The sequence below is a fragment of the Symphalangus syndactylus genome, chromosome 6 (assembly GCF_028878055.3).
Source record: "Symphalangus syndactylus isolate Jambi chromosome 6, NHGRI_mSymSyn1-v2.1_pri, whole genome shotgun sequence".
Classification (NCBI taxonomy): domain Eukaryota; kingdom Metazoa; phylum Chordata; class Mammalia; order Primates; family Hylobatidae; genus Symphalangus; species Symphalangus syndactylus.
Window position 1 is genome coordinate 144,530,748 of NC_072428.2, and position 17,155 is coordinate 144,547,902.

Sequence of the window (17,155 nt, forward strand, 5' to 3'; positions counted from 1 at the left end):
TAAATGTTAGTGAAATTGGTTTTAAAAAACAAAGCGCCGGGCGCGGTGGCTCACGCCTGTAATCCTAGCCTTTAGGAGGCCGAGGTGGGGGATTGCCTGAGTTCAGGAGTTCGAGACCAGCCTGGGCGACACGGTGAAACCCCGTCTCTACTAAAATACAAAAAATTAGCCGGGCGTGGCGGCACGCGCCTGTAATCCCAGCTACTCGGGAGGCTGAGGCAGGAGAATGGCTTGAACTCGGGAGGGGGAGGTTGCAGTGAGCCGAGATCGCGCCGCTGTACTCTAGCCTGGGCGACAGAGCGAGACTCGTCTCAAAAAAAAAAAAAAGGCTTTCAAAATTACTCTGTGGTACACTAGTTTAACAGATTAGATCACTTTCCAGGCTTTGTTCTACCCTTTTTTTAGTGTATGATAAAAGTTGTGTTAGTTCGTTGATCAGCATGCAATGAACTCTGGCTCTTGTTAATCCGGTGAATACAGTTTTGTCCTTACATTTGTATGTATGTCATGAGTGGTTTTGTATGGGCAGGAGGTAAACAACGCACATTTAAATATACTTAATGATTTATCATTCCAGTGTTTTCTGGTTTTTTTAGTCTTTTTCATTTGTCTCTTGAACAATCTGAAACATCCCTATTCTAAGGCTAAAAAATTTCTTTTACAAACTTAGGTTAAACATTCCTAATCCGAAATCCAAAATGCTCTAAAATTCGAATTTTTTTTAGTGCTGTCATGACCCCACAAATGGAAAATTCCACACTTGCCCTCATGTGACACTGGGTGACAGTCAAGTCACAAGCCTGGTGTGGTGGGCACCTGTAGTGCCAGCTACTCGGGAGGTTGAGCAGGAGGATTGCTTGAGCCCAGGAGTTTGAGTCCAGCCTGGACAATATAGCAAGACCCTGTCTGTAAAAAAAAAAAAAAAAAAAAAAAATTTAAAAACGCCATCAAAACTTTTTCATGCACAAAATTATTTAAAATATATAACCTTACCTTCAGGCTATGTGGGCAAGGTAAGGTGTATGTGAAACAAATGAATTTCCCATTTAGACTTGGGTCCCATTCCCAAGATATGTATATGCAAATATTCCAAATCAAAAATACCTGAAATACTTTTGTCCCAAGCATTTCGGGTAAAGGTTACTCAACCTGTAATAAAAACACTGAGTGCTTGCCTGAAGGAAAAACTAAGAATTTATCATCCATCCTTAAATTTTTATGACATTTTTTGTAATCAGGAAACCCTTGAATACCTAAGAATAAATTTGATATATTCTGGTATATATTTTTCATTATGATGTTTAATGGTCTATGTTGGGAACGTATCAGTGTAATAAATACATTAGATCCAAATACAGATAATGCTTTAATGCTTTTTTATCAACCTGTGGCGTAAAAGAACTTATTTATCCTTTTCTATTTTTTTTTTTTTTGAAACGGAGTCTCACTCTCACCCAGGGGCTGGAGTGCAATGGCGTGGTCTCGGCTCAATGCAACTTCCGCCTCCTGGGTTCAAGTGATTCTCCCGCCTCAGCCTCCCGATTAGCTGGGACTACAGGCACGTGCCACCACACCTGGCTAATTTTGGCATTTTTAGTAGAGACAGGTTTTCACTATGTTGGCCAGGCAGGTCTTGAACTCCTGACCTAGTGATCCTCTTGCCTCGGCCTCCCAAAGTGCTGGGATTACAGGTGTGAGCCATCACGCCTGGCCCTCCTTTTGTTTCTCTTGGTTAAACACAAACTAAGCATGTGATTTTTTGTTAAAAGACCTGAAGTGGACCTCAACCAGGTATTTTATTTTGTGAATTAAGAAAGCAATTTGTAACGTTCAAGAGAACAAGCTTACCCTACTTCAGGTTCTGATAGTAAGGCAAATTGTGAGATTAAGAAACCTGCTATTTAAGGCTGGCGTGGTGGCTCACCCCTATAATCCCAGCACTTTGGGAGGCCGAGGCAGGCAGATCACTGGAGGTCAGGGGTTCAACACCAGCCTGGCCAACATGGTGAAACCCTATCTCTATTAAAAATATAAAAATTAGCTGGGCGTGGTGGCATGCACCTGTAATCCCAGCTTCTTGGGAAGCTGAGGCAGGAGAATCAGTTGAACCCGGGAAGCAGAGGTTGCAGAGAGCAGAGATCACACCACTGCACTCCAGCTTGGGTGGCAGAGTGAGACTCAAATAAATAAATGTGCCATTTAAAACCCCATCACCTAGTCAGAATTTGTAAAATACCACACGTGAACTGTGCGAGACAGTCCACACAAGTGGATCTTACGGCAACAGCATCAGGAAGGCCTGGAGGCAGCGTCACACAAAGAAAATGTACCTCCGAGAGTCTCCAAGACTACTACTTGGCTAGTAATGAAAAATAAAAATGTTTACATTAGGTTAATTTCATGTGGATAAAGGATGCTCTGAGGCAGTCTTAAAAAACTAGCACCCTGACATCATGAAGAGTAACCCATCTAGCAGAGGACATAAAGATGGCAAGTCAGTTTTTAAAGGCAAGCGGTAAACTCAGAAATTATCTTCCCCAAAATGGCCATATGCAAAGTTACAGGAACAAAATATGTTGACAGTGTGGTATCTTATTCACAGTTAAATAAAATTCTTATTACTGGTTTTGTGACACTTCAAGGATGACCCATTTTAGGGTGATAACTATCAGTTTATTAAACAGAAGCTTTGCATTTGTTTAATTTGAAGCATATACCACTTCCACATATGACACTGAGCATTAATATTTTTAGACTTCCCCCAAGTAAATTAAAAGCATGATCATTTTGTTGATAATCAGCCTTTGGAGAATTAAACAGCCTGCTTACTGCCAATACTAGTTCAGTAAATATGGTAATATGTTTCTCATTTTCTATTTTGCAAAATTAGATAACCTAAGCCTAGGAAAAATAAAAAATTAGAAAAAAATGTAGAGTTGGAGATATTTAACTCAAATTGTCCTTACTGGTGGAAACTCAAGGCAGTTACTTAGATTATTTGCAAGTGGCTTTTTAAAAATGCATTTCTATATTGTATACAACAGTCTCAGTCTTCATCTCTCCGGTTCAGCTAGCCATACATGCCTTAAAATTAGATATTTTTAATGTTTAGTAAACCTTTAGTTTGGGTTTCTAGACAACATTTAACCTTCTCATGAAAGGGTCAGAATACTCCAGTTGCAGGCACAAACAGGCCATAGTTTAATTGCAGGAGAAACTGCGGACTCAAAAGAGCACTGCTTCTCTGCAGGAAAGATCCCATCGGTGGACCTGTGGGGCACAGCTGCCACCAGTGTCATGTAGCTATTCAGTGTCGGAAAACGAGAAATCACAAGTGAAGAAAAATTGTAAATTACCCCAAATTCTATACCCAGAAGCAAGCACTATTGAAATCCTTCTAGACATTGTCCCATATAAATATATTTCTTTCCCTAAAAAAAATTATACCCCATACTCTGCCACTTCAAAAAAATCAAGACTGTCTTTCCATGTCAATAACTATATCATTTAATGAATACATAATACTCGTTTGAATGTACAATATTTTATTCTGTATTGTTGCACATTTGTTGTTTCCAATTTAACAATTACAGTACTCCAATGAAGCAATCATCTTAAAATACAAATACATGTATAATGTATCATAATGTTCCATCCTTTAAGGTTAGAAACGACATCCCATACCTGTCTCCCGTCACTCTGAGAACAGTGCGGTAGCAGGATCAGCGATTCTCAACCATGGGCAATTTAGCCCCCTGTGGCACATTTGACAATGTCTGGAGACATTTTTGGTTGTCACAGCTAGGGGGTAGGGGATGCATCTAGTGGTGGAGGATAGGAAGCTACTAAACATCACGCAACACACAGGACCACCCTCCATGACAAAGGACCCGTGCAAAATGTCAATAGTGCCACTGTTGAGAAAACTGAATTAAGATCATGTTGTAACTACATTTCAGTGGAATAAGACTTTGAAAGTTTCGACTGGGCACAGTGGCTCACGCCTGTAATCCCAACACTTTGGGAGCCTGAGGCAGGTGGATCACTTGAGGTCAGGAGATCGAGACCAGCCTGGCCAACATGGTGAAACTTCATCTCTTACTAAAAATACAAAAACTAGTTGAGCATGGTGGTGCACACCTGTAATCCCAGCTACTCGAGAGGCTGAGGCACGAGAGTGGCTTGAACCAGTGAGGTGGAGGTTGCATTGAGTCACGATTGCACCACTGCATTCCATCCTGGGTGACAGATCTAGACTCTGTCTCAAAGAAAAAAAAAAAACGAAAAAGAAAGTTTCTTGCACATAACGCCTTGGTGGCTTTCTTGGGACAGCTTTCTTCCAAATGGGACTTGGCTTCTGTCATCATGCGGCTTTGCCAGCTATACAGATGGGGACAAAGCATATAGAGTATCCTGCTGCAGGTTCTATGGCTGAGCTAGCAAGAGTGGCACACATACCTCCAGCTATTTCCACTGGCCAGAACCTGGTCTCCTGACACCTCCGTAAGCTGCAAAGGAGACTGCTGGGTGATGTGGCCTTCTTACACGTCCAAGAAAAGAAAATGGCATTGATGATATCTTGCCAATTTTTGCCATTTTTGGTTTTCAAAAAAATTCTTATACAAATTAAGATTAGTGTAATATAAAACAAAATTCTCAAAGGTAATTTCAAAAAAAAAAATACCCGTTAGCTACTCAATAGATATTTGTTGAATTTGAAGTTACTGGCTTTATACATAGAGGATTAAGCGTATTCTTTTTCCCACCTGGCCAAATGGTAAAACCCCATCTCTACTGAAAATACAAAAAAATTAGCCAGGCATGGTGGTGCACGCCTGGAATCCCAGCTACCCAGGAGACTGAGCCATAAGGATTGCTTGAACCTGGGAGGCAGAGGTTGCAGTGACCTGAGATCACGCCAGTCTGGGCAACAGAGTGAGAGTCTGTCTCAAAAACAAACAACAACAACAAAGAAACAGCATTATTTTTAAAAAGCAAACACAAGGTACTTCTCCGAGGCATGTGAGGGATGTGTTAGATATCTTCCATTTGTCCCACTCCCCATGTCAGATCTGTACTCCATCCTGCTCCACCTTTTTCTCCGCCCCTGGGTGCTGACCTGAGCAGATTATATAAGTAGAATCCCTTGCACATTGGCTTCTAGTTGAATTTGGTCAATGGGGAGTACCAGCAGAAAGCTGGGCAATGAGGGGAGGGAGGAGAGAGGTATGAGGGTGTTTATTTCCCAGGTTCCTCATCAGCTTGCCTTGAGCTGGCAGAGGAGCCCATTCTATACAACTCTCTCCTTCCAGGTCCTGGGAATCTTTCCTTCCTCCCATCCCTTGGACCTAGGGGTGGTGAGGGCTCACCTGCTTCTCTCCGCAGATCCCTTCACTCTCCATGCATCCTGCCTACATCTTTGAAAGTAGTTCCTTGATAAACCTTCTCAGATGATTGTAATTTGAGTGTGCTGCCCCCAGTGATGACCCTGTTGTGATGGACAGGAAAATCTTACAGGGACAATGAGAAATTCTTAAAATATTGTGACTGCTCTCAAATACTTGGATGCACAAGCCTAACACTAGTGGGATTCTGTAGAAATGCAGCAGAGATTTAGAAAAGAGGTTCCCGTGTGCCAGAATAGCTGGGGGAAACCTCTTGGATGGAATGGGCTGAAGGGAATAGTTATTGAAGGGACAGGAGAAACCACTGAAAAGAGGCCAGAATACTGATATTGCCAAATAAAAGGGTGCACATTTTGGATATTAAATAACTGGTGATTTAAGGTAGAAATAGGGAATATTAAGAAATAATAGGCTGTGTCTAGCGTATGAAGATCTTGGGACCTCATCAGAGGAGGTTGTTGCATTTGAGACTTAGCAAAATTCTGTGGCTGTGAAAACAGAAAAGAAAATTGCTTACCTGCTATTTAAAGTTAAGTACTTTGTGACAAGCTGCCTGTGGGATTGACTGTTTACTCATGTTGTGGGTAAACAAAAAGACATATTGAATCTTAACTCAGATTTTAACCCCTGGTACCTGTGAGTGTGACCTTATTTGGAGATAGGGTCTTTGCCCACACCATTAAGATGAAGTCCTACTGGATGAGGATGGGACCCAACTCCAGTCACTGGTGTTCATACAAGAAGAAAATTTGAACACAGACACCCGGGAGAGTGCCAGCTGATGACCGCGTCAAGGGTTGGGGTGAAGTGTCTAGAAGCTGAGGAACACCAAGGTTGCGGCAGACACCAGAAGCTGGAAGAGGCCAGGACAGCCCCTCCCCTAACGCCTTCAGGGGAAGCACGGCCTGGCCACCACCTTCATCTTGGATTTCTGGCCTCCAGAACTGAGAGAATGAATGTCTATTGTTTAAGCTGCCAGTACGGGGCACTTTGTTAAAGTAACCCTAGCAAACCAACATTCAGTATGTCTGAAGGGTAGTCAAGAGGAAGCTAGAAATTAAGATGTCAGCCCATGTTTGGAGTGGATTTAAGCCAAACAGCATACTATGTGTGCCCTGCTAAAAATTATAATATCGAGAAATTGTTACAGCCTAAGAGTGACCCCAGGATTTTTAACTGACTTTGAGTGCCCAAGAACTGCGTGATAAGTCTATTAAGATAAAATTATTTCAAGTCAATTATTTCAAAATTATTTCGTTTCTTTACATGTTTTCTCTTTTTTCCTATTAGCATATACACATCCCGTGGTCATTTGAAGCCCAGGTGGGTCTAGTGGTAAGCTTTCACTGCTAGGTTATGCTGTGGGAACTAACTCTCAAAGTTCAGTGGCTTAAACAAAGCTCACTTCTCACTCATGCGTCGGGCAGGCATGGCTCTGCTGCTCTTCTTTCTGGAACCTCTGCAGAAGGCATAGGCAGTTCTAGTGACCAAGGGGAAAGAAGAATGGCAGAACCGTGTAATAGCTATAAAACTTCTCTCTGGAATTCACACACATTCCATTTGAAAGTCAGTCTCATTGCCAAGCCTGATGTCAATGTGGTAGTGAATCTGTTCTTCCCACAGGGAGTCACTCCAAGTCATGGCAGAGTGGGCAAGGGTGTGTCATCCTCTTCCTGGGAATACAGCAGATAACTGAGGACAGCAGTATGTTCTACCAATGTTCCCTCTCAGTCACAAATGTGAACGTATGTCCCTTCTGTACTCCACATCCATGTCTTTTGAGAAGAAATTGCAAAAATTCCACCCAATTATAGCATCAGGCCCAAAGTGTAGGCACTCTTGGGGGCCTCTACAGCAACTCTAGATGTGTCTTCTCTCAGTCTAGTAACAGATGAATGCCCCTCTTCCCCGAGGTGCTGTGGAGCTGGGAAAGATCCCTCCATTGAGAACAGGGAGAATGAATGCAGGCTGACCCAGTCGCTGGTCCAGAGCGCTACGGGCATCCCTGTGGGTGGATGTGGGGAGGGTTCCCCACCTCAACTGTCACTACCAGTTAAACTTCAATAAATTACATTGCAGCTACACACAACTTCTGAATCTCATGACTGCGCTCACAGGCACAAGGGTGAGGTTCGAGGAGTTGGCCTGTGAAGGTACTTGATCACTGTGGGGTGAGAACTCATGGGTGAAAGCTTTCCTTTCTTTGCCCCATTTTTTGAGACATTTCACCAGGCTCCTCAGAAAGGGCCCCACTGATCTTGCATTGAGTCCCATTGGGTGGCCAGTTTGGTCACACATCCCATGCTCCCTGTTTCACTCCCTGCACCTGCACCGCTGCTCTCTGGGGTCACTTTCCCAGTTAAACAATTTGCACACAGGCCCTTGCTCAGGCCCTGCTCTGAGAGGGGCAATTTGGAGAACCCAAGCCAGAGCCAAAGCAAGTCACAAGGCAAAGCCTGCAGTGAACAGGGCAAGAACTGTAATCCTACAGGAAAGCAACCCATGGTGGGGAACAATACGCAACAAGCGACTGCGGTGGAAACGTGGTGTTGTGGCTCTTGTTTCCTTGGTTGGGTTTTGGTTGTGGCTAAAGGCACGGTTCACAGTCCTCCAAGAGCATCTTAAGAGTTAGGATAATGCCATGGTTTCTAGTACATCACAGTGGACTTTCATTATTCAGAACTGTGTCATCTGCCCAGCAAGTAATTCCCTACAGTTTTCCAGAAAGTATTAATACGTTCACCAATTGCTGGTTCTTTAAAGTTAATGATTCTTCACACCATGTTATCTACATTTGTCTGGGGCAGCTAAATTACTCCCAGTAACTTTGCACACACAACTGAGCACCAGCTTAAGTGACATCATTAGGTGGCATCTAGAAGCTGTACTTGTTCAGATTCTGTGAACCAGCAGGGAGACAGCCCAGCATGGGACTCATACCTGCATCTTCTCAGAAAGAGGTGTGCATACACAGAGGAACGGCTTCTTTTACAAAACAGTTGGTTTAGACCTAACCTTTGTAGGTCTAGCATAGAGATGGACAAGTCCTAGGACTAAAACGAAAATACAAATCTAGGAAATAACAAAATATTTTCTAAGTCAGGAGCGGCCAGCCTGTAGAGTGATTGAAGACTTCTATTGTTTCATTTATCTCCTTTGAAGCATGTGAAAATAAAACTGTTGTCACGAATTGCATTTGTCATTTGATTAAAAACACCCAGCAGCATTAACATGCCAATTGACCCACTTGTTTACAGTAATTAAAAAATGAATGAATTAAGGATTCAAGTTTTGGAGAAGAAATTGTGCCCCATCTGCTTCTACTAGTGCTTTCTAACACCTTAATTAGATGGGCTACACTTAATTCCTGTGGGAATTCGTAGGTCCCAGGTGTAGGAAATACATACTGAAGTAAGATAGTCCTGAAATTTGGAGATTCCCTACAAATTGGGGCTACTCACCTTCCTGTAAGCAAGACCAAGTGTCTATCGAAGATATTCTCTGCTGACAAATGATTTACGGCGCTGGCTTTTGGGAATCCGTATTCGCTCACCCACTCCCACCCCGCAGATGCACCATGTGCTTGTCAGTCGCATGGAGGCTGAGAACAATGTAAAAAAATACTCCTGGCAGGATACCTGCTTAGATATTTTCAATCTTAGAAAAATCATTTTTTCACACCTGTAATCCTAACACTTTGGGAGGCCGAGGCAGGTGGATAGTTTGAGGTCAGGAGTTCAAGACCAGCTTGGCCAACATGGTGAGACCCTGTCTCTACTGAAAATACAAAAATTAGCCAGGCATGGTGGTGAGTACCTGTCATCCCAGCTACTTGGGAGGCTGAGGCACGATAATCGCTTAACCCAAGAGGTGGAGGTTGCAGTGAACCGAGAGCATGCCACTGCACTTCTAGCCTAGGCAACAGAGTGACTCTGTCTTAATAAGAAAAAAAAAAAAGAAAGAAAAGAAAAATTATTTTTGATGGCACCAAGCAACACAACCTTTTTCTTTATTTGGTTGTTGTTCTGAGACGTTTCCCGGAGGTTAGGACTTTATATCCAAAAATAATGTTGACAGGCATGACAGTTTGGGGTTGAAGAGGAGTTGGGCTTGTTTGCAAAATATCTCTTTAATTTATCTCAGACATTTCACCAGCTAATTAATGAAGATCCCAAGCCAAGATCTAGTTCTGTATCGTAACACCCTGAAAAGATTTTAACAGCTTCTCTAACTCTAACTGCCTGATCTGTTGCTCCTGTTTAACGCTGTGTCCGTCTCCAAGATGACGGGAGTCAATCTCACTTCTTTCAGAGACTACACTAAGGCTGAGAAAGCTGAGGCCCAAGGAATTCAAGTGACTTTCTCATTGTCACAATTACTGGCAGAGTCTGGGTTACACTCTCCTTTTTAGACTTATTCTAATTCATTCTTTAAAAACGTTGAAAGGAAAGAGTTTTAATTTCATATACAATAGAAACAGAAAAGAGGTAAACTCTATAAAAGTAATATTTACATTATGGAAAAATCTAACTTTAGGTTGAAAAGAGTATACAGATTTATATTTTTTGTAGGTAATACATATTTCTCTTTTGGAAGTGGTTGAAGTGGAAGAGACAATTTTATGTTTAATGTCTCGTGTCAGTTTTAATTTTCTGATTTAATTAGTTTCCTAATTAGAAGGGGTTAAATTAATTAACCTCATTATTTACTATATATTTAATGATTTCTCCTCTATAGGGAGTTACTTAATTTTCAATAATTGGAAAGCTTATGACAAGAGGGATTATTGCCAAGTCTTACACTTATTGTTTTATGATCAGTGGCAGGAATAAGACAGATTAAGGGGAATTTTAGGTGAGATATCAGATACTTGCAAAGGTATTTCTCACTTGTTTTGAACCATGATGCATGTAAAAACTTGAGTTGAGACTCCATAATTTCTGTCCAATTTGAACTCAATGGATACGTCCTTTGTTTAAGGAAAAAATCCATCCTAGAACATAGACTTCTATAAGAAATAGCCCTGTCACATGATCTCAGTTATAGACAATAAAATAATCATGACGCATCAAATAATACTAAATAACTATAATGAAAAGGAGAGTTTCTGAAACTATCATCTGGTATAAATGGCATAATAAAATATTTAGTTTTTCCTCAGACTTGCCAGTGGACTAAATGGATGACATTTTGGGAAGACATAATAGATTGATAAGCCTAGCAGGTATATGGCTTGAGGAAATCAATAAGCCATATTATTTCATGTTTATAAATATAAACAATTTGTGGATACCTATGTTTTCATGTAGCGATGTGTTTTCCAAGAGCAAAAATGAGGCTGCATCTACAAAATGGCTGAATTTGCCTTGTCTTCCCACTTTGGAAGGGCCTCTGCACGGAGATTTGAGCAGCCAGCCCTCTGCAGGCAGACATGGATAGAGACAGGACACTGTTGCCCATTTCTCCCTGTCTCTGCATTGCCCCTTATCCACAGCACTACCTGGGAGAGGTCCTGTTCCATCAGGAGGTTATGTGAGTAAAGCTTGGGTACTGGTATAGTTTAAAACACAAGCCCAACGCATGTAGTCCAGTGAAGTGATCTGATGATAGGAAATCTGCTGTAGTTGAACAAACCTGTACTAAGCACGTAGGTGCGTTGCATATAGGCTTTGTGTTGCAGTCAAGGCCCGTCCATGGAGTGACTGAGTTCCAGCCTGTGAGTAGCATATCAAATGCCAACGTGAGTTGTGTAGAGTAATGGAATTCAAAGTGTGAGATGTGACGGAGACAGGGATGTTTCAGGAGGTTGTCTTAGAGGAGGGGTCTTGAGAGACCTTCGAAGATCAACAGGAAGACAAGGATGCCTGTTCCCTTTGGAAGAGAAGCCTGAGCAGAGGCCTGGGCTTGGGAATGAGCATGGTGGGGTGGCAGGACTAGCAGTCAGCTCCTGCCTGGAGGAAGATGTTGCAGGATGGAGCGCGGGAGACACGTACAAAGAAGCAGGTTGGAGACCTTCGGGGAAAAGCTTTATATGAAGAAATGACTGTTCATATTTCTCATAGATTAGAATCCTACTATTTTAAATTCCTATCAGAAAAATTTACAGGCTGAAGTTGAGACAGTAAAAACTGGTATTCCATTTGATTCCATTTGGAAAATATCTGCCCCTATTCTGTTTATTTTATTTTATTTTTTATTTTATTGAGACAAGGTCTCACTCTGTCACTAAGGGTGGAGTGCAGTGCTGCAATCTCGGCTTGCTGCAATCTCGGCTTACTGCAACCTCCGCCTCCCGGGTTCGAGCAATTCTCCTGCCTCAGCCTCCCAAGTAGCTGAGAGTACAGATGCGTGCCACCACGCCTGGCTAATTTTTGTATTTTTAATAGAGACGGGGTTTCATCCTGTTGGCCAGGCTGGTCTCAAACTCCTGACCTCAAGTGATCTGCCGGCCTCGGCCTCCCAAAGTGCTGGGGTTACAGGTGTGAGCCACCATGCTTGGCCTGCCCCTATTCAGTGTACAATAGCAGGCAAAGTAGTGCTGCTAGTTCCACAATATCCAAAAAAGTACTAGCTAGACAATGCTGACCTAATGCTCTGGTTCCAAAATGTCCCATAGTTTCCCACCACTTGTAGACTGAAGTTCAATCACCTTAGCCTGCCTTTCAGAGAACCCTCTAAGCTGTTCCTTTCCACCATACACCCCACCTTTGTACGCCATAGCCCAAGCACACTAGGCCCACGTCCTCCCACTCTCAGCAGACTAGACTACAGTACTTGACTCTCCAAACACATCCAGAACTTTCCCACCGCAGCCATGGCTGTGTTCCATCACCAGCAACCCTCTGCACACCTGCACCTGTGCAAATCGCACCTGCTCTTCCTATGGCCAACCTTAGATGTCCCATTTCATGAAACATCTCTGATGCCTTCAGAAAGAATTTCTTTGGTCTCTTCTACCGTGATTTACATAAATATAAATTAATTATATAACTGGTGGCTCTTTGGCTTGGATCAAGGATGACTAACTCAACCACATGTGAGAGAATTCATCTCACCCAATGTAATGGCTTGGTGTGGTGCTGCTGTGAACCATTTTCAGGGCAAGGAGTACAAACAAGGCTGGAGGGAGCCTCAAATGTGAGAGCTTGCCTTCATCCCAATACTTATATTTAAAGTATCAAAAAGACTGTATTCTAAAATAGTTTGCCATCTCATCACCACCACCACCCCACTCCCAACCCTTCCAGTACTAAAACAATTTTTTGTTTTTAAGACAGGGCCTTGCTCTGTTGCCCAGGCTGAAAGTACAGTGGAGCCATCACAGCTCACTGCAGCCTCGACTTCACAGGGCCCAAGTGACCTTCCCACCTCAGCCTCCCAAGTAGATGGGACCACAGGCACACACCACCAGCTACTTTTAAAATTTTGTGCAGAAATGGGGTCTCAGGCCAGCTACGGTGGCTCATGCCTGTAATCCCAGCACTCTGGGAGGCTGAGGCCGGCAGATCACTTGAGGTCAGGAGTTTGAGACCAGCCTGGCCAACATAATGAAACCCTGTCTCTACTAAAAATACAAAAATTAGCCAGGCATGGTGGCAGGCACCTGTAATCCCAGCTACTCCAGGAGGCTGAAGCAGGAGAATCGCTTGAACCCGGGAGGCGAAGGTTGCAGTGAGCCGTGGTGGTGCCGCTGCACCCCAGTCTGGGTGACAGAGGAAGACTCTGTCTCACAACAAAAGAAAACAAACAAACAAACAAAAAAACAAAAAGGGAAATGGCGTCCACTGTGTTGCCCAAGCTGGTATCGAACTCCTGAGCTCAAGCCATGCTCCTGCCTTGGCCTCCCAAAGTGCTAGGATATCAGGCGTAAGCCACTGCACCTGGCCTAAAACAAGTTTTATTTTCCCTTAACACATATTCTCTTCCATATTTAGTATGAGGCCTGATGTCAAATGGATGATGAGTAAATATTTAAGGAGTGGATGGATGCATTTTGAATGAATTAACATCACTGCCAGGGATTTTTCACCTTTTAGGGCCTCTTTAAAGATAATCATCATAATACAAATTTAAAACTTATTCTAACAAGGTTTCCTTGTTCTATTTCATTATACTTTAGAGCTGGGGAAACACGTTTGGGAAGGTTAGATCAGGGGTCAGCAAACATTTTTCTTGAAAGGCCCAGATAGAAAATATTTTAGGCATTGTGGTTTATACAATCTCTCTTGTGACTTTTCAACTCTGCTATTGCAGTGCGAAAGCAGCCACAGACACTCTGTGTAAAAATGAGCAAGACTGTGTTCCAATAAAACTTTATGTACAAAACCAGGCAGCAGGCCAGAGTTAGCCTTTGGGCCTTGGTTTGCTGACCCTGTGTTAGGTTTTCCAAGGTCACACACTAGCAAGTGGAAGAAACAAAGAAAGACTAAAACCCAACAGGTGTTCACTAACTAATGAGCCTCTTGACCCCCGTACAGCACTCTCCCTGCTTCACTGTGATAACTCTGCGGTCTCAGGAGGTCTGTCTGAATGCTTGACCATCAGGCAAACAAGGGAATTAGGGCTAATTAATTAGTCAAGACTTTGAAATCCACTGAGAAATGGGGCCTCATATTAAGTGCAAACTATCATCCTAAGTAATATATTTGTGGCACTTTCATTAAATTTTCTCTCAAATCTTGAAAAATAAGTATCTCCTAGCTGCCAAGATTTTCATCTTAGTATAATTATGAAGCCTCCCCAAATAATCATTTTCCAGTTTGCGATACTCAGTGGGGTACAATGCCAGCTGCAGAGACTGGATGGAGCTGTTTAATTTGAGACTTATTAGCACAGCACAGGTGAAAATGAAGAGAGTCTTAGTGAAATGTGCTCATCGTATGTTAGATATAAAAGCTTATTGTTCAGTGAAGCTCATGGAATAAAAGAAGAGCAGCAATCTAAAAGCAGTTAATTCAATGCCTATCAAGATAAATATAGGAATTTTAGGGACATTTTTCACAGGTATTAATAGAAACCATTTTTATTAGGAAAAAGGCAGATATTTCAACATGTTATAATCATTTTGGGGGAAGGGCAGTTCTTTTTTTTGGAGACCGAGTATCACTCTGTTGCCCAGGCTGGAGTGCAGTGGCATGATCTCGGCTCACTGCAACCTCCACCTCCCAGGTTCAAGCGATTCATGTGCTTCAACATCCCAGGTGGCTGGGACTACAGGTGCCCACCACCATGCCTGGCTAATTTTTGTGTTTTTAGTAGAGATGAGGTTTCACTATGTTGTCCAGGCTGGTCTCGAACTCCTGACCTCAGGTGATCCACCCACCTCGGCCTCCCAAAGTGCTGGGATTACAGGTGTGAGCCACCGTGCTGGGCCGGTTTTGGTTTTTTGTGACAGAATCTCACTCTGTCACCCAGGCTAGAGTTCAGTGGCATGATCATGGCTCACTGCAGCCTCAACCTCCCAGGCTCAGGTGATTCTCCCACCTCAGCCTCCCAAGTAGCTGGGACTACAGGTGCTTCTCACCATGACCAGCTAGGTTTTTTTGTTGTTTTTTTTTTTAAGAGATGGGGTTTCACCACATTGCCCAGCTGGTCTGAAACTCTGGGGCTCAAGCAATCCATCCACCTTGGCCTCCCAAAGTACTGGGATTACAGCCGTGAGCCGCCATGCCTGGCCTATTTTAACCATTGTAATGAACAACATATTCACCAAAGAGAAAATGGTCACAAAATGAGGTGTGTGGCTCCTTAAGTGAATTAAAATACATTTTTAAAGTCTTTTTACATGAATAAATATTTGAGCTTTAAGCTTAGAGCAAATTTAGAAACTGCAAATCTAAAAGGGCGTCTGTGAGTCACTTCTTGTTATGAACTTTCTATTCCCAGTTAATTCTCAAGACAAATTTTCAAAGATGTTATAAACCCAACTATATAGAATTTCTAACACTGTGCTACATTTCATTAATAGGGTTCACAAGTAATTCTCTCCTCGGTGGTAAATTGGTTCATTTTTTTCATTTAAAAACATACTACTCCTTAGAAAGACAAAGACCATAGTAAGAATATTATTAGTCGGCTAGGTGCAGTGGCTCACGCCTGTAATCCCAGCACTTTGGGAGGCCGAGGCCGGCAGATCACTTGAGGTCAGGAGTTTGAGACCAGCCTGGCCAACATGATGAAACCCCGTCTCTACTAAAAATACAAAAATTAGCCGGGCGTGGTGGCAGGCGCCTGTAATCCCAGCTACTCCAGAGGCTGAAGCAGGAGAATTGCTTGAACCCAGGAGATGGAGGTTGCAGTAAGCTGAGATCACGCCATTGCACTCCAGCCTGGGTGACAGAGTAAGACTCCATCTCAAAAAAAAAAAAAAAAAAAAAAAAAAAGGAATATTATTGGTCAAGAATATGGAGGGGAAAGGATGAATCAAAAAGAAGCTCACAGGAAAGAAGCATGCAGGCTGGGCACGGTGGCTCACGCCTGTAATCCCAGCACTTTGGGAGGCCGAGGCGGGTGGATCACCTGAGGTTGGGAGTTCAAGACCAGCCTGGCCAACATGGAGAAACTCTGTCTCTACTAAAAATACAAAATTAGCCGGGCATGCCTGTAATCCCAGCTACAGGGATGCTGAGGTAGGAGAATCGCTTGAACCCAGGAGGCAGAGGTTGCAGTGAGCCGAGATCGTGCCATTGCACTCCAGCCCGGGCAACAAGAGTGAAACTCTTTCTCAAATAAATAAATAAATAAATACATAAATAATAAAAAAAAGAAGTGTGCATTGACTGGGTAGCCTTGACTTTCTGCTATTTCCACTGGCATATAAGACGCCCTCATTGGATGCCTGCTGAGAATACTGGTGTATCGTCTTGCTCCTGTTACTCACATGCTCACGTGGAGGACAGCATCTGCACTGCACCTGTGGAGGGAAGGGAAACAAGACTATGAAAAGCAAAGACAAAAAACAATTACGTCTACAATGCCTTGTCCAGGCAACATTCCAGTGATTCAGTGATTTAATAGAGTCCCGAATAATTTTGGTATCTTTCTAAGTGAGAGAATTTACTTAGTCCGTTTACCTATATGAGGCAGCTATGTGAACTTTAGAAGAAGTATTTAAAAAAATCAGGAGAATATGCAGATAGTGTTGGATTCAGTTGTACGTTACATTCCTGCAAAGATGTTCAGCGTATTGGATGTGTGTTGAAGGGGAGGAAAATATCTCTCCTTCTCCCTTTCTAAGTTTTCAGCTGGGCTCCTGTAGCAAAAGACAGATTGACAACAGGAAAGTATACAAATTTTAAAAGTCTTACATGACACAGGGGCCTTCATAAGGAAAGGAAGACCCAAAGAAATGGTGAAATCTGAGCATTTTTATGCTAGGTTTGATGAAGAGCAACAGAGGGGAGAAGTGAGAGGACAAAGGGTCTGAGCTAAGCACAGTGAGCTTGACAGTAAGAGCGCTCTTTCCCTGGAGTCCAGGGAGGGCGCCTCTCACCTGAGGAACTAATGACCTCCTTCAGGAGAGAAGAGGGAAAGTCAGACTCCTTCCTGCCATTTCTCAAATGCCTGCAGCTTAAAATATTCACTATGTCAAGCTGCCCTATTTTGGGGTAGCAGGTCCTGAACACCACTGTAGAGAAACATCATAAAAACTGGAACTAGGGCCAGGCACGGTGGCTCATGCCTTTTGGGAGGCCGAGGTGGGTGGATCACTTGAGGTCAGGAGCTCGAGACCAACCTGCCCAGCATGGTGA